Source organism: Oncorhynchus kisutch, linkage group LG19 (assembly GCF_002021735.2).
Source record: "Oncorhynchus kisutch isolate 150728-3 linkage group LG19, Okis_V2, whole genome shotgun sequence".
Taxonomy (NCBI): Eukaryota; Metazoa; Chordata; class Actinopteri; order Salmoniformes; family Salmonidae; genus Oncorhynchus; species Oncorhynchus kisutch.
In genome coordinates, this window is record NC_034192.2 from 57,041,758 (window position 1) to 57,064,796 (window position 23,039).

The 23,039-nt window shown below is 47.1% G+C and overlaps 1 protein-coding gene across 1 annotated transcript in view; it reads right to left on the reverse strand.

Annotated features, from left to right (window-relative positions):
• LOC109864410 (FH2 domain-containing protein 1-like) overlaps positions 1–22,177 on the reverse strand; it is a 59,323-nt gene extending 37,146 nt beyond the window's left edge. Inside the window, exon 1 of the mRNA XM_031798012.1 lies at positions 21,936–22,177. The gene's annotated coding sequence lies outside the window, so the exon portion shown is untranslated. The remainder of the gene's footprint in view (positions 1–21,935) is intronic.
• Between the last annotated feature and the right edge of the window lie 862 nt (positions 22,178–23,039).

Sequence of the window (23,039 nt, forward strand, 5' to 3'; positions counted from 1 at the left end):
ACCAGCATGGTCGAATAATAATAAGGCAGAACAGTTGAAACTAGAGCAGCAGCACAGTGTATCAGACAATGTAATGAAGCATTTCACCCAGTCTCCACGATCACATGGCTTATTTAAAAGACAGACAGACATTATAAATAGAGGCCCTGTCTAGTCTGGTCTAGTCCTGTCTAGTCCTGTCTAGTCTGGTCTAGTCCTGGGCTTGACATTAACGTCTTCATATCTTTCAGTTCCTAGGTATTGTTTTATTTCACTAGGCATGTCTTTTAGTTACCAGACATTTACGGCGACACTAGACGTGCTCTGGGATTCGGAAGCGAAGTGTTCCATTGTCACTCATTGTGATTGCCTGATGTGAAAGGTTGAGCCTCAGCCTACATCAACTGATGGCATTTGGAAGCTATGTAACTTGTATTGTGATTGACAAAACACATTTGCAACTAATAAAGTATTTCTTATCAGTCTGTATTCTTTATGAATAAAAAAGAAAAGAAAACTCTATACAAGGCGAAGATATTTATGGTTTATATTTCAAATTCCAGTGTGCTGGACCGAGAGCTACTAATACCGACACCTGACTAGTCCTTTAATTAGCAGCATGGTTATGCCTGTTACATCTCTACAGCGGTTCTAACTGGCTGTTACACTGCCTGGGATATATAACCTCCAGTTAGGTTACACTCTCCAGGTCGGTTACACTCTCCAGGTCGGTTACACTCTCCAGGTCGGATACACTCTCCAGGTCGGATACACTCTCCAGTTAGGTTACACTCTCCAGTTAGGTTACACTCTCCAGGTCGGTTACACTCTCCAGTTAGGTTACACTCTCCAGGTCGGTTACACTCTCCAGTTTGGTAACAGTTAGGTTACACTCTCCAGTTCGGTTACACTCTCAGGCTAGGTTACACTCTCCAGTTCGGTTACACTCTCCAGTTAGGGTTACACTCTCCAGGTCGGTTACACTCTCCAGTTTGGTAACAGTTAGGTTACACTCTCCAGTTCGGTTACACTCTCAGGCTAGGTTACACTCTCCAGTTCGGTTACACTCTCCAGTTAGGTTACACTCTCCAGGTCGGTTACACTCTCCAGGTCGGTTACACTCTACAGTTTGGTAACAGTTAGGTTACACTCTCCAGTTCGGTTACACTCTCAGGTTAGATTACACTCTCCAGTTCGGTTACAATCTCCAGGTCGGTTACACTCTCCAGTTCGGTTACGCTCTCCAGGTAGGTTACAATTAGGTTACACTCTCCAGTTCGGTTATACTCTCCAGGCAGGTTACACTCTCCAGGCAGGTTACACTCTCCAGTTCGGTTACACTCTCAGGTTAGGTTACACTCTCCAGTTCGGTTACACTCTCAGGTTAGGTTACACTCTCCAGTTCGGTTACACTCTCAGGTTAGGTTACGCTCTCCAGGTCGGTTACACTCTCCAGTTAGGTTACACTCTCCAGTTCGGTTAGGCTCTCCAGGTCGGTTACACTCTCCAGTTAGGTTACACTCTCCAGTTAGGTTACACTCTACATTTAGGTTCCACTCTACATTTAGGTTCCACTCTACATTTAGGTTCCACTCTCCAGATAGGTTACACTCTCCAGGTAGGTTACAATTAAGTTACACTCTCCAGTTCGGTTAGGCTCTCCAGGTTTGTCACACTCTCCAGTTAGGTTCCACTCTACATTTAGGTTCCACTCTACATTTAGGTTCCACTCTACATTTAGGTTCCACTCTCCAGTTAGGTTCCACTCTCCAGGTCGGTTACACTCTCCAGGTCGGTTACACTCTCCAGGTCGGATACACTCTCCAGTTAGGTTACACTCTCCAGGTCGGATACACTCTGCAGTTCGGTTACACTCTCCAGGTCGGTTACAATTAGGTTACACTCTCATAGGAAGTTCATGGTGTTGAGGACAGTACTGGGGGAGAGAGAGGGGGGGTTACAGTCTCCAGTTTGGTTACAATCTCCAGTTAGGTTACACTCTCCAAGTCGGTTACAATTAGGTTACACTCTCCAGTTTGGTAAAAGTTAGGTTACACTCTCCAGTTTGGTAACAGTTATGTTACACTCTCCAGGTTGGTTACACTCTCCAGTTAGGTTACACTCTCCAAGTCGGTTACAATTAGGTTACACTCTCCAGTTTGGTAAAGGTTAGGTTACACTCTCCAGTTTGGTAACAGTTAGGTTACACTCTCCAGTTCGGTTACACTCTCCAGGTCGGTTACACTCTCCAGTTCGGTTACACTCTCCAGTTCGGTTACACTCTCCAGTTCGGTTACACTCTCCAGTTTGGTAAAGGTTAGGTTACACTCTCCAGTTTGGTAACAGTTAGGTTACACTCTCCAGTTCGGTTACACTCTCCAGTTAGGTTACACTCTCCAGTTCGGTTACGCTCTCCAGGTCGGTTACAATTAGGTTACGCTCTCCAGTTCGGTTACGCTCTCCAGGTCGGTTACACTCTCTAGGTTGATTACACTCTCCAGTTAGGTTTCACTCTACATTTAGGTTCCACTCTACATTTAGATTCCACTCTCCAGGTAGGTTACACTCTCCAGGTAGGTTACAATTAGGTTACACTCTCCAGGTTGGTTACAATTAGGTTACACTCTCCAGGTCGGTTACAATTAGGTTACCTTCTCCAGGTCGGTTACACTCTCCAGGTCGGTTACACTCTCCAGGTCGGATACAATTAGGTTACACTCTCCAGTTAGGTTACACTCTCCAGGTCGGTTACAATTAGGTTACACTCTCCAGTTAGGTTACGCTCTCCAGGTCGGTTATGCTCTCCAGGTCGGTTCCGCTCTCCAGTTAGGTTCCGCTCTCCAGTTAGGTTCCGCTCTCCAGTTAGGTTCCGCTCTCCAGTTAGGTTCCGCTCTCCAGTTAGGTTCCGCTCTCCAGTTAGGTTCCGCTCTCCAGTTAGGTTCCGCTCTCCAGGTAGGTTACACTCTCCAGTTTGGTTACACTCTCCAGGTCGGTTACACTCTCCAGGTCGGTTACTCTCTCCAGTTTGGTAACAGTTAGGTTCCACTCTCCAGTTAGGTTACACTCTCCAGTTCGGTTACACTCTCCAGTTCGGTAACAGTTCGGTTACACTCTCATAGGAAGTTCATGGTGTTGGGGAAAGTACTGGGGGAGAGAGGGGGGGGGGGGGTTACACTCTCCAGTTAGGTTAAACTCTCCAGGTCAGTTACAATTAGGTTACACTCTCCAGTTAGGTTACACTCTCCAGGTCGGTTACACTCTCCAGGTTGGTTACACTCTCCAGTTTGGTAACAGTTAGGTTCCACTCTCCAGTTCGGTTACACGCTCAGGTTAGGTTACACTCTCCAGTTCGGTTACGCTCTCCAGGTCGGTTACACTCTCCAGTTCGGTTACACTCTCCAGGTAGGTTACAATTAGGTTACACTCTCCAGGTTTGTCACACTCTCCAGTAGGTTACACTCTCCAGGTAGGTTACAATTAGGTTACACTCTCCAGGTTGGTTACAATTAGGTTACACTCTCCAGGTTGGTTACACTCTCCAGCTAGGTTACACACTCCAGGTCGGTTACAATTAGGTTACGCTCTCCAGTTCAGTTACGCTCTCCAGGTCAGTTACACTCTCCAGTTAGGCTACACTCTCCAGTTCGGTTACGCTCTCCAGGTCGGTTACACTCTCTAGGTCGATTACACTCTCCAGTTAGGTTCCACTCTACATTTAGGTTCCACTCTACATTTATGTTCCAGTCTCCAGGTAGGTTACACTCTCCAGGTAGGTTACAATTAGGTTACACTCTCCAGGTCGGTTACAATTAGGTTACACTCTTCAGTTAGGTTACGCTCTCCAGGTCGGTTAACCTCTCCAGGTCGGTTACGCTCTCCAGGTCGGTTCCGCTCTCCAGGTCGGTTCCGCTCTCCAGTTAGGTTCCGCTCTCCAGTTAGGTTCCGCTCTCCAGTTAGGTTCCGCTCTCCAGTTAGGTTCCGCTCTCCAGTTAGGTTCCGCTCTCTAGTTAGGTTACACTCTCCAGTTAGGTTACACTCTCCAGTTAGGTTCCACTCTCTAGTTAGGTTCCACTCTCTAGTTAGGTTACACTCTCCAGTTAGGTTACACTCTCCAGTTAGGTTCCACTCTCTAGTTAGGTTCCACTCTCTAGTTAGGTTACACTCTCCAGTTAGGTTACAGTTAGGTTACACTCTCCAGTTAGGTTCCACTCTCTAGTTAGGTTCCACTCTCCAGTTAGGTTACACTCTCCAGTTAGGTTCCACTCTCCAGTTCGGTTACACCCCAGTTCGGTTACACTCTCCAGTTCGGTAACAGTTCGGTTACACTCTCATAGGAAGTTCATGGTGTTGGGGAAAGTACTGGGGGAGAGAGGGGGGGGGGGGGGTTACACTCTCCAGTTAGGTTACACTCTCCAGTTAGGTTACACTCTCCAGGTCGGTTACAATTAGGTTCCACTCTCCAGTTAGGTTCCACTCTCCAGGTAGGTTACACTCTCTAGGTCGATTACACTCTCCAGTTAGGTTCCACTCTACATTTAGGTTCCACTCTACATTTAGGTTCCACTCTCCAGTTAGGTTACACTCTCCAGGTAGGTTACACTCTCCAGGTAGGTTACAATTAGGTTACACTCTCCAGGTCGGTTACAATTAGGTTACACTCTTCAGTTAGGTTACGCTCTCCAGGTCGGTTCCGCTCTCCAGGTCGGTTCCGCTCTCCAGGTCGGTTCCGCTCTCCAGGTCGGTTCCGCTCTCCAGTTAGGTTCCGCTCTCCAGTTAGGTTCCGCTCTCCAGTTAGGTTCCGCTCTCCAGTTAGGTTCCGCTCTCCAGTTAGGTTCCGCTCTCCAGCTAGGTTCCACTCTCCAGTTAGGTTCCACTCTCCAGTTCGGTTACACTCTCCAGTTCGGTTACACTCTCCAGTTCGGTAACAGTTCGGTTACACTCTCATAGGAAGTTCATGGTGTTGGGGAAAGTACTGGGGGAGAGAGAGGGGGGGGGGGGGGAGGTTACACTCTCCAGTTAGGTTACACTCTCCAGTTCAGTTACACTCTCCAGTTCGGTTACAGTCTCCAGGTCGGTTACACTCTCCAGGTCGGTTACAATTAGGTTACACTCTCCAGTTTGGTAACAGTTATGTTACACTCTCCAGTTTGGTAACAGTTATGTTACACTCTCCAGTTTGGTAACAGTTAGGTTACACTCTCCAGTTTGGTAACAGTTAGGTTACACTCTCCAGGTTGGTTACACTCTCCAGTTAGGTTACACTCTCCAGGTCGGTTACAATTAGGTTACACTCTCCAGTTTGGTAACAGTTATGTTACACTCTCCAGTTTGGTAACAGTTAGGTTACACTCTCCAGTTTGGTAACAGTTAGGTTACACTCTCCAGGTTGGTTACACTCTTCAGTTAGGTTACACTCTCCAGGTCGGTTACAATTAGGTTACACTCTCCAGTTTGGTAAAAGTTAGGTTACACTCTCCAGTTTGGTAACAGTTAGGTTCCACTCTCCAGTTAGGTTCCACTCTCCAGTTCGGTTACGCTCTCCAGGTCGGTTACACTCTCTAGGTCGATTACACTCTCCAGTTAGGTTCCACTCTACATTTAGGTTCCACTCTACATTTAGGTTCCACTCTCCAGTTAGGTTCCACTCTCCAGGTAGGTTACACTCTCCAGGTAGGTTATAATTAGGTTACACTCTCCAGGTCGGTTACAATTAAGTTACACTCTTCAGTTAGGTTCCGCTCTCCAGGTCGGTTCCGCTCTCCAGGTCGGTTATGCTCTCCAGGTCGGTTCCGCTCTCCAGGTCGGTTCCGCTCTCCAGTTAGGTTCCGCTCTCCAGTTAGGTTCCGCTCTCCAGTTAGGTTCCACTCTCCAGGTAGGTTACAATTAGGTTACACTCTCTAGGTCGATTACACTCTCCAGTTAGGTTCCACTCTACATTTAGGTTCCACTCTACATTTAGGTTCCACTCTCCAGTTAGGTTCCACTCTCCAGGTAGGTTACACTCTCCAGGTAGGTTACAATTAGGTTACACTCTCCAGGTCGGTTACAATTAGGTTACACTCTCCAGGTCGGTTCCGCTCTCCAGGTCGGTTCCGCTCTCCAGGTCGGTTCCGCTCTCCAGGTCGGTTCCGCTCTCCAGTTAGGTTCCGTCCTCCAGTTAGGTTCCGCTCTCCAGTTAGGTTCCGCTCTCCAGTTAGGTTCCACTCTCTAGTTAGGTTACACTCTCCAGTTAGGTTCCACTCTCCAGTTAGGTTCCACTCTCCAGTTCGGTAACAGTTCGGTTACACTCTCATAGGAAGTTCATGGTGTTGGGCAAAGTACTGGGGGAGAGAGGGGGGGGGGGGGGGGGGGTTACACTCTCCAGTTAGGTTACACTCTCCAGTTCGGTTACACTCTCCAGTTCGGTTACAGTCTCCTGGTCGGTTACACTCTCCAGGTCGGTTACAATTAGGTTACACTCTCCAGGTTGGTAACAGTTAGGTTACACTCTCCAGGTTGGTTACACTCTCCAGTTAGGTTACACTCTCCAGGTCGGTTACAATTAGGTTACACTCTCCAGTTTGGTAAAAGTTAGGTTACACTCTCCAGTTCGGTAACTGTTAGGTTCCACTCTCCAGTTCGCTTACGCTCTCCAGGTCGGTTACACTCTCTAGGTCGATTACACTCTCCAGTTAGGTTCCACTCTACATTTAGGTTCCACTCTCCAGTTAGGTTCCACTCTCCAGGTAGGTTACACTCTCCAGTTAGGTTCCACTCTCCAGTTCGGTAACAGTTCGGTTACACTCTCATAGGAAGTTCATGGTGTTGGGCAAAGTACTGGGGGAGAGAGGGGGGGGGGGGTTACACTCTCCAGTTAGGTTACACTCTCCAGTTCGGTTACACTCTCCAGTTCGGTTACAGTCTCCTGGTCGGTTACACTCTCCAGGTCGGTTACAATTAGGTTACACTCTCCAGGTTGGTAACAGTTAGGTTACACTCTCCAGGTTGGTTACACTCTCCAGTTAGGTTACACTCTCCAGGTCGGTTACAATTAGGTTACACTCTCCAGTTTGGTAAAAGTTAGGTTACACTCTCCAGTTCGGTAACTGTTATGTTCCACTCTCCAGTTCGCTTACGCTCTCCAGGTCGGTTACACTCTCTAGGTCGATTACACTCTCCAGTTAGGTTCCACTCTACATTTAGGTTCCACTCTCCAGTTAGGTTCCACTCTCCAGGTAGGTTACACTCTCCAGGTAGGTTACAATTAGGTTACACTCTCCAGGTCGGTTACAATTAGGTTACACTCTTCAGTTCGGTTACGCTCTCCAGGTCGGTTCCGCTCTCCAGGTCGGTTATGCTCTCCAGGTCGGTTCCGCTCTCCAGGTCGGTTCCGCTCTCCAGTTAGGTTCCGCTCTCCAGTTAGGTTCCGCTCTCCAGTTAGGTTCCACTCTCCAGGTAGGTTACACTCTCCAGGTAGGTTACAATTAGGTTACACTCTCTAGGTCGATTACACTCTCTAGTTAGGTTCCACTCTACATTTAGGTTCCACTCTACATTTAGGTTCCACTCTCCAGTTAGGTTCCACTCTCCAGTTAGGTTCCACTCTCCAGGTAGGTTACACTCTCCAGGTAGGTTACAATTAGGTTACACTCTCCAGGTCGGTTACAATTAGGTTACACTCTTCAGTTAGGTTACGCTCTCCAGGTCGGTTCCGCTCTCCAGGTCGGTTATGCTCTCCAGGTCGGTTCCGCTCTCCAGGTCGGTTCCGCTCTCCAGTTAGGTTCCGCTCTCCAGTTAGGTTCCGCTCTCCAGTTAGGTTCCACTCTCCAGGTAGGTTCCACTCTCCAGGTAGGTTACAATTAGGTTACACTCTCTAGGTCGATTACACTCTCCAGTTAGGTTCCACTCTACATTTAGGTTCCACTCTACATTTAGGTTCCACTCTCCAGTTAGGTTCCACTCTCCAGGTAGGTTACACTCTCCAGGTAGGTTACAATTAGGTTACACTCTCCAGGTCGGTTACAATTAGGTTACACTCTTCAGTTAGGTTACGCTCTCCAGGTCGGTTCCGCTCTCCAGGTCGGTTCCGCTCTCCAGGTCGGTTCCGCTCTCCAGTTTGGTTCCGCTCTCCAGTTAGGTTCCGCTCTCCAGTTAGGTTCCGCTCTCCAGTTAGGTTCCACTCTCCAGTTAGGTTACACTCTCCAGTTAGGTTACACTCTCCAGTTAGGTTCCACTCTCCAGTTCGGTTACACTCTCCAGTTCGTTAACAGTTCGGTTACACTCTCATAGGAAGTTCATGGTGTTGGGGAAAGTACTGGGGGAGAGAGAGGGGGGGGAGGTTACACTCTCCAGTTAGGTTACACTCTCCAGTTCGGTTACACTCTCCAGTTCGGTTACAGTCTCCAGGTCGGTTACACTCTCCAGGTCGGTTACAATTAGGTTACACTCTCCAGTTTGGTAACAGTTATGTTACACTCTCCAGTTTGGTAACAGTTAGGTTACACTCTCCAGTTTGGTAACAGTTAGGTTACACTCTCCAGGTTGGTTACACTCTCCAGTTAGGTTACACTCTCCAGGTCGGTTACAATTAGGTTACACTCTCCAGTTTGGTAAAAGTTAGGTTACACTCTCCAGTTTGGTAACAGTTAGGTTCCACTCTCCAGTTCGGTTACGCTCTCCAGGTCGGTTACACTCTCTAGGTCGATTACACTCTCCAGTTAGGTTCCACTCTACATTTAGGTTCCACTCTACATTTAGGTTCCACTCTCCAGTTAGGTTCCACTCTCCAGGTAGGTTACACTCTCCAGGTAGGTTACAATTAGGTTACACTCTCCAGGTCGGTTACAATTAGGTTACACTCTTCAGTTAGGTTACGCTCTCCAGGTCGGTTCCGCTCTCCAGGTCGGTTCCGCTCTCCAGGTCGGTTCCGCTCTCCAGGTCGGTTCCGCTCTCCAGTTAGGTTCCGCTCTCCAGTTAGGTTCCGCTCTCCAGTTAGGTTCCGCTCTCCAGTTAGGTTCCACTCTCCAGTTAGGTTACACTCTCCAGTTAGGTTCCACTCTCTAGTTAGGTTCCACTCTCCAATTAGGTTCCACTCTCTAGTTAGGTTCCACTCTCTAGTTAGGTTACACTCTCCAGTTAAGTTACAGTTAGGTTACACTCTCCAGTTAGGTTCCACTCTCTAGTTAGGTTCCACTCTCCAGTTAGGTTACACTCTCCAGTTAGGTTCCACTCTCCAGTTAGGTTACACTCTCCAGTTCGGTTACACTCTCCAGTTCAGTAACAGTTTGGTTACACTCTCATAGGAAGTTCATGGTGTTGGGGAAAGTACTGGGGGAGAGAGAGGGGGGGAGTTTACACTCTCCAGGTCGGTTACAATTAGGTTACGCTCTCCAGGTCAGTTACACTCTCCAGTTAGGTTACACTCTCCAGTTCGGTTACGCTCTCCAGGTCGGTTACACTCTCTAGGTCGATTACACTCTCCAGTTAGGTTCCACTCTACATTTAGGTTCCACTCTACGTTTAGGTTCCACTCTCCAGGTAGGTTACACTCTCCAGGTAGGTTACAATTAGGTTACACTCTTCAGTTAGGTTACGCTCTCCAGGTCGGTTACGCTCTCCAGGTCGGTTATGCTCTCCAGGTCGGTTCCGCTCTCCAGGTCGGTTCCGCTCTCCAGTTAGGTTCCGCTCTCCAGTTAGGTTCCGCTCTCCAGTTAGGTTCCGCTCTCTAGTTAGGTTACACTCTCCAGTTAGGTTACACTCTCCAGTTAGGTTACACTCTCCAGTTAGGTTACACTCTCTAGTTAGGTTCCACTCTCTAGTTAAGTTACACTCTCCAGTTAGGTTCCACTCTCCAGTTAGGTTCCACTCTCTAGTTAGGTTCCACTCTCTAGTTAGGTTCCACTCTCCAGTTAGGTTACAGTTAGGTTACACTCTCCAGTTAGGTTACACTCTCCAGTTAGGTTACAGTTAGGTTACACTCTCCAGTTTGGTTACACTCTCCAGTTCGGTAACAGTTCGGTTACACTCTCATAGGAAGTTCATGGTGTTGGGGAAAGTACTGGGGGAGAGAGGGGGGGGAGAGGTTTCACTCTCCAGTTAGGTTACACTCTCCAGGTCGGTTACAATTAGGTTACACTCTCCAGTTAGGTTACACTCTCCAGTTAGGTTACACTCTCCAGGTCGGTTACACTCTCCAGGTCGGTTACACTCTCCAGGTCGGTTACACTCTCCAGTTTGGTAACAGTTAGGTTACACTCTCCAGTTCGGTTACACGCTCAGGTTAGGTTACACTCTCCAGTTCGGTTCCGCTCTCTAGTTAGGTTACACTCTCCAGTTAGGTTACACTCTCCAGTTAGGTTACACTCTCCAGTTAGGTTCCACTCTCTAGTTAAGTTACACTCTCCAGTTAGGTTACACTCTCCAGTTAGGTTCCACTCTCTAGTTAGGTTCCATTCTCGATTTAGGTTCCACTCTCCAGTTAGGTTACAGTTAGGTTACACTCTCCAGTTAGGTTACACTCTCCAGTTAGGTTACAGTTAGGTTACAGTTAGGTTACATTCTCCAGTTTGGTTACACTCTCCAGTTCGGTAACAGTTCGGTTACACTCTCATAGGAAGTTCATGGTGTTGGGGAAAGTACTGGGGGAGAGAGGGGGGGGGGGGGTTCACTCTCCAGTTAGGTTACACTCTCCAGGTCGGTTACAATTAGGTTACACTCTCCAGTTAGGTTACACTCTCCAGTTAGGTTACACTCTCCAGGTCGGTTACACTCTCCAGGTCGGTTACACTCTCCAGGTTGGTTACACTCCAGGTCGGTCACACTCTCCAGTTTGGTAACAGTTAGGTTACACTCTCCAGTTCGGTTACACGCTCAGGTTAGGTTACACTCTCCAGTTCGGTTACGCTCTCCAGGTCAGTTACACTCTCCAGTTCGGTTACACTCTCCAGTTCGGTTACACTCTCCAGGTAGGTTACAATTAGGTTACACTCTCCAGGTTTGTCACACTCTCCAGTAGGTTACACTCTCCAGGTAGGTTACAATTAGGTTACACTCTCCAGGTTGGTTACACTCTCCAGCTAGGTTACACTCTCCAGGTCGGTTACAATTAGGTTACGCTCTCCAGTTCAGTTACGCTCTCCAGGTCAGTTACACTCTCCAGTTCGGTTACGCTCTCCAGGTCGGTTACACTCTCTAGGTCGATTACACTCTCCAGTTAGGTTCCACTCTACATTTAGGTTCCACTCTACATTTATGTTCCACTCTCCAGGTAGGTTACACTCTCCAGGTAGGTTACAATTAGGTTACGCTCTCCAGGTCGGTTACGCTCTCCAGGTCGGTTATGCTCTCCAGGTCGGTTCCGCTCTCCAGGTCGGTTCCGCTCTCCAGTTAGGTTCCGCTCTCCAGTTAGGTTCCGCTCTCCAGTTAGGTTCCGCTCTCCAGTTAGGTTCCGCTCTCCAGTTAGGTTCCACTCTCTAGTTAGGTTACACTCTCCAGTTAGGTTACACTCTCCAGTTAGGTTACACTCTCCAGTTAGGTTCCACTCTCCAGTTCGGTTACACTCTCCAGTTCGGTTACACTCTCCAGTTCGGTTACACTCTCCAGTTCGGTAACAGTTCGGTTACACTCTCATAGGAAGTTCATGGTGTTGGGGAAAGTACTGGGGGAGAGAGAGGGGGAGGAGGTTACACTCTCCAGTTAGGTTACACTCTCCAGTTCGGTTACACTCTCCAGTTCGGTTACAGTCTCCAGGTCGGTTACACTCTCCAGGTCGGTTACAATTAGGTTACACTCTCCAGTTTGTTAACAGTTATGTTACACTCTCCAGTTTGGTAACAGTTAGGTTACACTCTCCAGTTTGGTAACAGTTAGGTTACACTCTCCAGGTTGGTTACACTCTCCAGTTAGGTTACACTCTCCAGGTCGGTTACAATTAGGTTACACTCTCCAGTTTGGTAAAAGTTAGGTTACACTCTCCAGTTTGGTAACAGTTAGGTTCCACTCTCCAGTTAGGTTCCACTCTCCAGTTCGGTTACGCTCTCCAGGTCGGTTACACTCTCTAGGTCGATTACACTCTCCAGTTAGGTTCCACTCTACATTTAGGTTCCACTCTACATTTATGTTCCACTCTCCAGGTAGGTTACACTCTCCAGGTAGGTTACAATTAGGTTACGCTCTCCAGGTCGGTTACGCTCTCCAGGTCGGTTATGCTCTCCAGGTCGGTTCCGCTCTCCAGGTCGGTTCCGCTCTCCAGTTAGGTTCCGCTCTCCAGTTAGGTTCCGCTCTCCAGTTAGGTTCCGCTCTCCAGTTAGGTTCCGCTCTCCAGTTAGGTTCCACTCTCTAGTTAGGTTACACTCTCCAGTTAGGTTACACTCTCCAGTTAGGTTACACTCTCCAGTTAGGTTCCACTCTCCAGTTCGGTTACACTCTCCAGTTCGGTTACACTCTCCAGTTCGGTTACACTCTCCAGTTCGGTAACAGTTCGGTTACACTCTCATAGGAAGTTCATGGTGTTGGGGAAAGTACTGGGGGAGAGAGAGGGGGAGGAGGTTACACTCTCCAGTTAGGTTACACTCTCCAGTTCGGTTACACTCTCCAGTTCGGTTACAGTCTCCAGGTCGGTTACACTCTCCAGGTCGGTTACAATTAGGTTACACTCTCCAGTTTGTTAACAGTTATGTTACACTCTCCAGTTTGGTAACAGTTAGGTTACACTCTCCAGTTTGGTAACAGTTAGGTTACACTCTCCAGGTTGGTTACACTCTCCAGTTAGGTTACACTCTCCAGGTCGGTTACAATTAGGTTACACTCTCCAGTTTGGTAAAAGTTAGGTTACACTCTCCAGTTTGGTAACAGTTAGGTTCCACTCTCCAGTTAGGTTCCACTCTCCAGTTCGGTTACGCTCTCCAGGTCGGTTACACTCTCTAGGTCGATTACACTCTCCAGTTAGGTTCCACTCTACATTTAGGTTCCACTCTACATTTAGGTTCCACTCTACATTTATGTTCCACTCTCCAGGTAGGTTACACTCTCCAGGTAGGTTACAATTAGGTTACGCTCTCCAGGTCGGTTACGCTCTCCAGGTCGGTTATGCTCTCCAGGTCGGTTCCGCTCTCCAGGTCGGTTCCGCTCTCCAGTTAGGTTCCGCTCTCCAGTTAGGTTCCGCTCTCCAGTTAGGTTCCGCTCTCCAGTTAGGTTCCGCTCTCCAGTTAGGTTCCGCTCTCCAGTTAGGTTCCGCTCTCCAGTTAGGTTCCACTCTCTAGTTAGGTTACACTCTCCAGTTAGGTTACACTCTCCAGTTAGGTTACACTCTCCAGTTAGGTTCCACTCTCCAGTTCGGTTACACTCTCCAGTTCGGTTACACTCTCCAGTTCGGTTACACTCTCCAGTTCGGTAACAGTTCGGTTACACTCTCATAGGAAGTTCATGGTGTTGGGGAAAGTACTGGGGGAGAGAGAGGGGGAGGAGGTTACACTCTCCAGTTAGGTTACACTCTCCAGTTCGGTTACACTCTCCAGTTCGGTTACAGTCTCCAGGTCGGTTACACTCTCCAGGTCGGTTACAATTAGGTTACACTCTCCAGTTTGTTAACAGTTATGTTACACTCTCCAGTTTGGTAACAGTTAGGTTACACTCTCCAGTTTGGTAACAGTTAGGTTACACTCTCCAGGTTGGTTACACTCTCCAGTTAGGTTACACTCTCCAGGTCGGTTACAATTAGGTTACACTCTCCAGTTTGGTAAAAGTTAGGTTACACTCTCCAGTTTGGTAACAGTTAGGTTCCACTCTCCAGTTAGGTTCCACTCTCCAGTTCGGTTACGCTCTCCAGGTCGGTTACACTCTCTAGGTCGATTACACTCTCCAGTTAGGTTCCACTCTACATTTAGGTTCCACTCTACATTTAGGTTCCACTCTCCAGTTAGGTTCCACTCTCCAGGTAGGTTACACTCTCCAGGTAGGTTACAATTAGGTTACACTCTCCAGGTCGGTTACAATTAGGTTACACTCTTCAGTTAGGTTACGCTCTCCAGGTCGGTTCCGCTCTCCAGGTCGGTTATGCTCTCCAGGTCGGTTCCGCTCTCCAGGTCGGTTCCGCTCTCCAGGTCGGTTCCGCTCTCCAGTTAGGTTCCGCTCTCCAGTTAGGTTCCGCTCTCCAGTTAGGTTCCGCTCTCCAGTTAGGTTCCGCTCTCCAGTTAGGTTCCACTCTCTAGTTAGGTTCCACTCTCTAGTTAGGTTACACTCTCCAGTTAGGTTACACTCTCCAGTTAGGTTCCACTCTCTAGTTAGGTTCCACTCTCCAGTTAGGTTCCACTCTCTATTTAGGTTCCACTCTCTAGTTAGGTTACACTCTCTAGTTAGGTTACACTCTCCAGTTAGGTTACAGTTAGGTTACACTCTCCAGTTAGGTTCCACTCTCTAGTTAGGTTCCACTCTCCAGTTAGGTTCCACTCTCCAGTTAGGTTCCACTCTCCATTTCGGTTACACTCTCCAGTTCGGTTACACTCTCCAGTTCAGTAACAGTTCGGTTACACTCTCATAGGAAGTTCATGGTGTTGGGGAAAGTACTGGGGGAGAGAGAGGGGGGGGAGGTTACACTCTCCAGTTAGGTTACACTCTCCAGGTCAGTTACACTCTCCAGGTCGTTTACAATTAGGTTACACTCTCCAGTTTGGTAACAGTTATGTTACACTCTCCAGTTTGGTAACAGTTAGGTTACACTCTCCAGTTTGGTAACAGTTAGGTTACACTCTCCAGGTTGGTTACACTCTCCAGTTAGGTTACACTCTCCAGGTCGGTTACACTCTCCAGTTTGGTAAAAGTTAGGTTACACTCTCCAGTTTGGTAACAGTTAGGTTCCACTCTCCAGTTTGGTAACAGTTAGGTTCCACTCTCCAGTTAGGTTCCACTCTCCAGTTAGGTTACACTCTCTAGTTAGGTTACACTCTCCAGGTAGGTTACACTCTCCAGTTTGGTAACAGTTAGTTTACACTCTCCAGTTTGGTAACAATTAGGTTACACTCTCCAGTTTGGTAACAATTAGGTTACACTCTCCAGTTTGGTAACAATTAGGTTACACTCTCCAGTTTGGTAACAATTAGGTTACACTCTCCAGTTTGGTAACAATTAGGTTACACTCTCCAGTTAGGTTACACTCTCCAGGTCAGTTACACTCTCCAGGTCGTTTACAATTAGGTTACACTCTCCAGTTTGGTAACAGTTATGTTACACTCTCCAGTTTGGTAACAGTTAGGTTACACTCTCCAGTTTGGTAACAGTTAGGTTACACTCTCCAGGTTGGTTACACTCTCCAGTTAGGTTACACTCTCCAGGTCGGTTACACTCTCCAGTTTGGTAAAAGTTAGGTTACACTCTCCAGTTTGGTAACAGTTAGGTTCCACTCTCCAGTTTGGTAACAGTTAGGTTCCACTCTCCAGTTAGGTTCCACTCTCCAGTTAGGTTACACTCTCTAGTTAGGTTACACTCTCCAGGTAGGTTACACTCTCCAGTTTGGTAACAGTTAGTTTACACTCTCCAGTTTGGTAACAATTAGGTTACACTCTCCAGTTTGGTAACAATTAGGTTACACTCTCCAGTTTGGTAACAATTAGGTTACACTCTCCAGTTTGGTAACAATTAGGTTACACTCTCCAGTTTGGTAACAATTAGGTTACACTCTCCAGTTCGGTTACACTCTCTAGTTAGGTTCCACTCTCTAGTTAAGTTACACTCTCCAGTTAGGTTACACTCTCCAGTTAGGTTCCACTCTCTAGTTAGGTTCCACTCTCTAGTTAGGTTCCACTCTCCAGTTAGGTTACAGTTAGGTTACACTCTCCAGTTAGGTTACACTCTCCAGTTAGGTTACAGTTAGGTTACACTCTCCAGTTTGGTTACACTCTCCAGTTCGGTAACAGTTCGGTTACACTCTCATAGGAAGTTCATGGTGTTGGGGAAAGTACTGGGGGAGAGAGGGGGGGGGAGAGGTTTCACTCTCCAGTTAGGTTACACTCTCCAGGTCGGTTACAATTAGGTTACACTCTCCAGTTAGGTTACACTCTCCAGTTAGGTTACACTCTCCAGGTCGGTTACACTCTCCAGGTCGGTTACACTCTCCAGGTCGGTTACACTCTCCAGTTTGGTAACAGTTAGGTTACACTCTCCAGTTCGGTTACACGCTCAGGTTAGGTTACACTCTCCAGTTCGGTTCCGCTCTCTAGTTAGGTTACACTCTCCAGTTAGGTTACACTCTCCAGTTAGGTTACACTCTCCAGTTAGGTTCCACTCTCTAGTTAAGTTACACTCTCCAGTTAGGTTACACTCTCCAGTTAGGTTCCACTCTCTAGTTAGGTTCCACTCTCGATTTAGGTTCCACTCTCCAGTTAGGTTACAGTTAGGTTACACTCTCCAGTTAGGTTACACTCTCCAGTTAGGTTACAGTTAGGTTACAGTTAGGTTACATTCTCCAGTTTGGTTACACTCTCCAGTTCGGTAACAGTTCGGTTACACTCTCATAGGAAGTTCATGGTGTTGGGGAAAGTACTGGGGGAGAGAGGGGGGGGGGGTTCACTCTCCAGTTAGGTTACACTCTCCAGGTCGGTTACAATTAGGTTACACTCTCCAGTTAGGTTACACTCTCCAGTTAGGTTACACTCTCCAGGTCGGTTACACTCTCCAGGTCGGTTACACTCTCCAGGTTGGTTACACTCCAGGTCGGTCACACTCTCCAGTTTGGTAACAGTTAGGTTACACTCTCCAGTTCGGTTACACGCTCAGGTTAGGTTACACTCTCCAGTTCGGTTACGCTCTCCAGGTCAGTTACACTCTCCAGTTCGGTTACACTCTCCAGTTCGGTTACACTCTCCAGTTCGGTTACACTCTCCAGGTAGGTTACAATTAGGTTACACTCTCCAGGTTTGTCACACTCTCCAGTAGGTTACACTCTCCAGGTAGGTTACAATTAGGTTACACTCTCCAGGTTGGTTACACTCTCCAGCTAGGTTACACTCTCCAGGTCGGTTACAATTAGGTTACGCTCTCCAGTTCAGTTACGCTCTCCAGGTCAGTTACACTCTCCAGTTCGGTTACGCTCTCCAGGTCGGTTACACTCTCTAGGTCGATTACACTCTCCAGTTAGGTTCCACTCTACATTTAGGTTCCACTCTACATTTATGTTCCACTCTCCAGGTAGGTTACACTCTCCAGGTAGGTTACAATTAGGTTACGCTCTCCAGGTCGGTTACGCTCTCCAGGTCGGTTATGCTCTCCAGGTCGGTTCCGCTCTCCAGGTCGGTTCCGCTCTCCAGTTAGGTTCCGCTCTCCAGTTAGGTTCCGCTCTCCAGTTAGGTTCCGCTCTCCAGTTAGGTTCCGCTCTCCAGTTAGGTTCCACTCTCTAGTTATGTTACACTCTCCAGTTAGGTTACACTCTCCAGTTAGGTTACACTCTCCAGTTAGGTTCCACTCTCCAGTTCGGTTACACTCTCCAGTTCGGTTACACTCTCCAGTTCGGTTACACTCTCCAGTTCGGTAACAGTTCGGTTACACTCTCATAGGAAGTTCATGGTGTTGGGGAAAGTACTGGGGGAGAGAGAGGGGGAGGAGGTTACACTCTCCAGTTAGGTTACACTCTCCAGTTCGGTTACACTCTCCAGTTCGGTTACAGTCTCCAGGTCGGTTACACTCTCCAGGTCGGTTACAATTAGGTTACACTCTCCAGTTTGTTAACAGTTATGTTACACTCTCCAGTTTGGTAACAGTTAGGTTACACTCTCCAGTTTGGTAACAGTTAGGTTACACTCTCCAGGTTGGTTACACTCTCCAGTTAGGTTACACTCTCCAGGTCGGTTACAATTAGGTTACACTCTCCAGTTTGGTAAAAGTTAGGTTACACTCTCCAGTTTGGTAACAGTTAGGTTCCACTCTCCAGTTAGGTTCCACTCTCCAGTTCGGTTACGCTCTCCAGGTCGGTTACACTCTCTAGGTCGATTACACTCTCCAGTTAGGTTCCACTCTACATTTAGGTTCCACTCTACATTTATGTTCCACTCTCCAGGTAGGTTACACTCTCCAGGTAGGTTACAATTAGGTTACGCTCTCCAGGTCGGTTACGCTCTCCAGGTCGGTTATGCTCTCCAGGTCGGTTCCGCTCTCCAGGTCGGTTCCGCTCTCCAGTTAGGTTCCGCTCTCCAGTTAGGTTCCGCTCTCCAGTTAGGTTCCGCTCTCCAGTTAGGTTCCACTCTCTAGTTAGGTTACACTCTCCAGTTAGGTTACACTCTCCAGTTAGGTTACACTCTCCAGTTAGGTTCCACTCTCCAGTTCGGTTACACTCTCCAGTTCGGTTACACTCTCCAGTTCGGTTACACTCTCCAGTTCGGTAACAGTTCGGTTACACTCTCATAGGAAGTTCATGGTGTTGGGGAAAGTACTGGGGGAGAGAGAGGGGGAGGAGGTTACACTCTCCAGTTAGGTTACACTCTCCAGTTCGGTTACACTCTCCAGTTCGGTTACAGTCTCCAGGTCGGTTACACTCTCCAGGTCGGTTACAATTAGGTTACACTCTCCAGTTTGTTAACAGTTATGTTACTCTCTCCAGTTTGGTAACAGTTAGGTTACACTCTCCAGTTTGGTAACAGTTAGGTTACACTCTCCAGGTTGGTTACACTCTCCAGTTAGGTTACACTCTCCAGGTCGGTTACAATTAGGTTACACTCTCCAGTTTGGTAAAAGTTAGGTTACACTCTCCAGTTTGGTAACAGTTAGGTTCCACTCTCCAGTTAGGTTCCACTCTCCAGTTCGGTTACGCTCTCCAGGTCGGTTACACTCTCTAGGTCGATTACACTCTCCAGTTAGGTTCCACTCTACATTTAGGTTCCACTCTACATTTATGTTCCACTCTCCAGGTAGGTTACACTCTCCAGGTAGGTTACAATTAGGTTACGCTCTCCAGGTCGGTTACGCTCTCCAGGTCGGTTATGCTCTCCAGGTCGGTTCCGCTCTCCAGGTCGGTTCCGCTCTCCAGTTAGGTTCCGCTCTCCAGTTAGGTTCCGCTCTCCAGTTAGGTTCCGCTCTCCAGTTAGGTTCCGCTCTCCAGTTAGGTTCCACTCTCTAGTTAGGCTACACTCTCCAGTTAGGTTACACTCTCCAGTTAGGTTACACTCTCCAGTTAGGTTCCACTCTCCAGTTCGGTTACACTCTCCAGTTCGGTTACACTCTCCAGTTCGGTTACACTCTCCAGTTCGGTAACAGTTCGGTTACACTCTCATAGGAAGTTCATGGTGTTGGGGAAAGTACTGGGGGAGAGAGAGGGGGAGGAGGTTACACTCTCCAGTTAGGTTACACTCTCCAGTTCGGTTACACTCTCCAGTTCGGTTACAGTCTCCAGGTCGGTTACACTCTCCAGGTCGGTTACAATTAGGTTACACTCTCCAGTTTGTTAACAGTTATGTTACACTCTCCAGTTTGGTAACAGTTAGGTTACACTCTCCAGTTTGGTAACAGTTAGGTTACACTCTCCAGGTTGGTTACACTCTCCAGTTAGGTTACACTCTCCAGGTCGGTTACAATTAGGTTACACTCTCCAGTTTGGTAAAAGTTAGGTTACACTCTCCAGTTTGGTAACAGTTAGGTTCCACTCTCCAGTTAGGTTCCACTCTCCAGTTCGGTTACGCTCTCCAGGTCGGTTACAATTAGGTTACACTCTCCAGTTTGGTAAAAGTTAGGTTACACTCTCCAGTTTGGTAACAGTTAGGTTCCACTCTCCAGTTCGGTTACGCTCTCCAGGTCGGTTACACTCTCTAGGTCGATTACACTCTCCAGTTAGGTTCCACTCTACATTTAGGTTCCACTCTACATTTAGGTTCCACTCTCCAGTTAGGTTCCACTCTCCAGGTAGGTTACACTCTCCAGGTAGGTTACAATTAGGTTACACTCTCCAGGTCGGTTACAATTAGGTTACACTCTTCAGTTAGGTTACGCTCTCCAGGTCGGTTCCGCTCTCCAGGTCGGTTATGCTCTCCAGGTCGGTTCCGCTCTCCAGGTCGGTTCCGCTCTCCAGGTCGGTTCCGCTCTCCAGTTAGGTTCCGCTCTCCAGTTAGGTTCCGCTCTCCAGTTAGGTTCCGCTCTCCAGTTAGGTTCCGCTCTCCAGTTAGGTTCCACTCTCTAGTTAGGTTCCACTCTCTAGTTAGGTTACACTCTCCAGTTAGGTTACACTCTCCAGTTAGGTTCCACTCTCTAGTTAGGTTCCACTCTCCAGTTAGGTTCCACTCTCTATTTAGGTTCCACTCTCTAGTTAGGTTACACTCTCTAGTTAGGTTACACTCTCCAGTTAGGTTACAGTTAGGTTACACTCTCCAGTTAGGTTCCACTCTCTAGTTAGGTTCCACTCTCCAGTTAGGTTCCACTCTCCAGTTAGGTTCCACTCTCCATTTCGGTTACACTCTCCAGTTCGGTTACACTCTCCAGTTCAGTAACAGTTCGGTTACACTCTCATAGGAAGTTCATGGTGTTGGGGAAAGTACTGGGGGAGAGAGAGGGGGGGGAGGTTACACTCTCCAGTTAGGTTACACTCTCCAGGTCAGTTACACTCTCCAGGTCGTTTACAATTAGGTTACACTCTCCAGTTTGGTAACAGTTATGTTACACTCTCCAGTTTGGTAACAGTTAGGTTACACTCTCCAGTTTGGTAACAGTTAGGTTACACTCTCCAGGTTGGTTACACTCTCCAGTTAGGTTACACTCTCCAGGTCGGTTACACTCTCCAGTTTGGTAAAAGTTAGGTTACACTCTCCAGTTTGGTAACAGTTAGGTTCCACTCTCCAGTTTGGTAACAGTTAGGTTCCACTCTCCAGTTAGGTTCCACTCTCCAGTTAGGTTACACTCTCTAGTTAGGTTACACTCTCCAGGTAGGTTACACTCTCCAGTTTGGTAACAGTTAGTTTACACTCTCCAGTTTGGTAACAATTAGGTTACACTCTCCAGTTTGGTAACAATTAGGTTACACTCTCCAGTTTGGTAACAATTAGGTTACACTCTCCAGTTTGGTAACAATTAGGTTACACTCTCCAGTTTGGTAACAATTAGGTTACACTCTCCAGTTCGGTTACACTCTCCAGTTCGGTTACAGTTCGGTTACACTCTCATAGGAAGTTCAAGGTGTTGGGGAAAGTACTGGGGGAGAGAGGGGGGGGGGGGGTCTGCCTTATGCCTGCCTCAAGTCCACACCTCCACAATGCCCTGCCTGTTGCATTTCCTTCTAATTATTGCACATTTAGACATCCGAAGGAGAAACATATTATCATCTCTCTCAGACACACACATAATAGAGTTAACGAAAATGTCCCTACATTTCTCGGGTATAATATTACTAGATTATGATTAGACAAGACACGTCTAGTCACGAATATTAAACAGACTCCAAAATGTAGCAATAAGCGTCACACACCCACTGGAAAGTTTCACCTGCAATTACACAAATGAGTCATACATGTTTCAAGTGCATGTTCTATTTCATCTGATTGAAAATATAAAAATTAATCAATCATAAATGTCAACATGTGGGCCTCGTCATTTGGTATTCTTTGCATGGATGACAACACTGGGGCACTGAGGCGCTTGATCAATGCCAAGTTAGTTGTTCCACTTCGCACCGCAAAGCCTGATGGTTTAAATCAAGGAGGAAAGAAGAGTAGCAAGCCTTAGGTTACAGGACTGGTTTTCTGTGGACACGCCCAAAACAAACACATCCAATTGTCAAATTTAGCCTAAACGGTGTCAGTTCCCAAAATAGACTTTCATTTAAAACACTCAGCCACCTGGATGTTTTAAATTAAATCTCTGCACATGTTTTTTCTCAATGAAATGTAGGCTAAATGACTTTATAAAACCCTAGAATGCCTTGCAATTCCCCGGTTAATCGTAATCCTCTCATGGTTATTTCAAATTTTTTTCCTGCAACAAAATCCCTAAAAACAAAACCATATGCTACTTACAGTGCGTTATGATGCGATATCCGACTTTACAAAGTTATTGCCAAAACGTATTTTTACAAATCCTTATTTATTGTTGTAAACTTCAATGAAAAACGTGTTGTTTTATTTCGTTCTGTTGCTTGCCTCCTCACTCAAGCCAATGCATTGTGCTGCTCCGCAGTTTCAAGTGTTCTCCTCTGCTCCGCTCAACTTGCAGGAAAACTTTCCCAGCGCTGAAGGAACGCGCATGCCCGCCGCGGCGTCCTTGATTTGCCCAGGGACAAGTTTATCTGCACGCAACGTTTTGGAACATTCAGATATAAATATGTTAAGTAGAACAAACATGCCACTCTGACATGTAGAATAAGGAATCACGTCGCCTCTATTCATGCATTTCTATCTGCAAGTTTTGACGACGTTTGGCCACTGAACGTGGTTCCTGATCTTTTTGCGTTGTTTCCGCCCAACTTTGCCATGTGATGGACAAACAGGTACTTCATTAACCATTCCATTGGAGGCGACTGCATACCTGGGCACATTTATAATACCCTGGGCACATTTATAATACCCTGGGCACATTTATAATACCCTGGGCACATTTATAATACCCTGGGCATATATATAATACCCTGGGCACATTTATAATACCCTGGGCACATTTATAATACCCTGGGCACATTTATAATACCCTGGGCACATTTATAACGGGTTTACACACTCATTCACACATAATTGTGAGTAAAGAAGTGTACCCATGAAAATTATATAGAAAGTGCCATTAGAATATACTGTATAGATATTGTTGCGGCCAAATATATTGGCACCCTTGCAATTCTCTTAAATAATTCCCTATTTCTTCTCAAATAAGTTGAAATTGAAAATATGTTCGGTCTCCACACCTTGTTAATGTATTTTCAACATTGCAGAACTAATTTTATTTTTGTATACTAAAGTTTCCAATTTCATTTGAAATTAAAGAGAAATGGCAAGGACGAAATGATTGGCACCCAGTAGCTAGTACTCGGTTGCACAGCCTTTGGCCAAGAAAACGGCAACACATTTTTCTTGTAGCCATCAATGAGCTTGCTGTACATATCTACTGGCAATGTGGCCCACTCTTCAGCA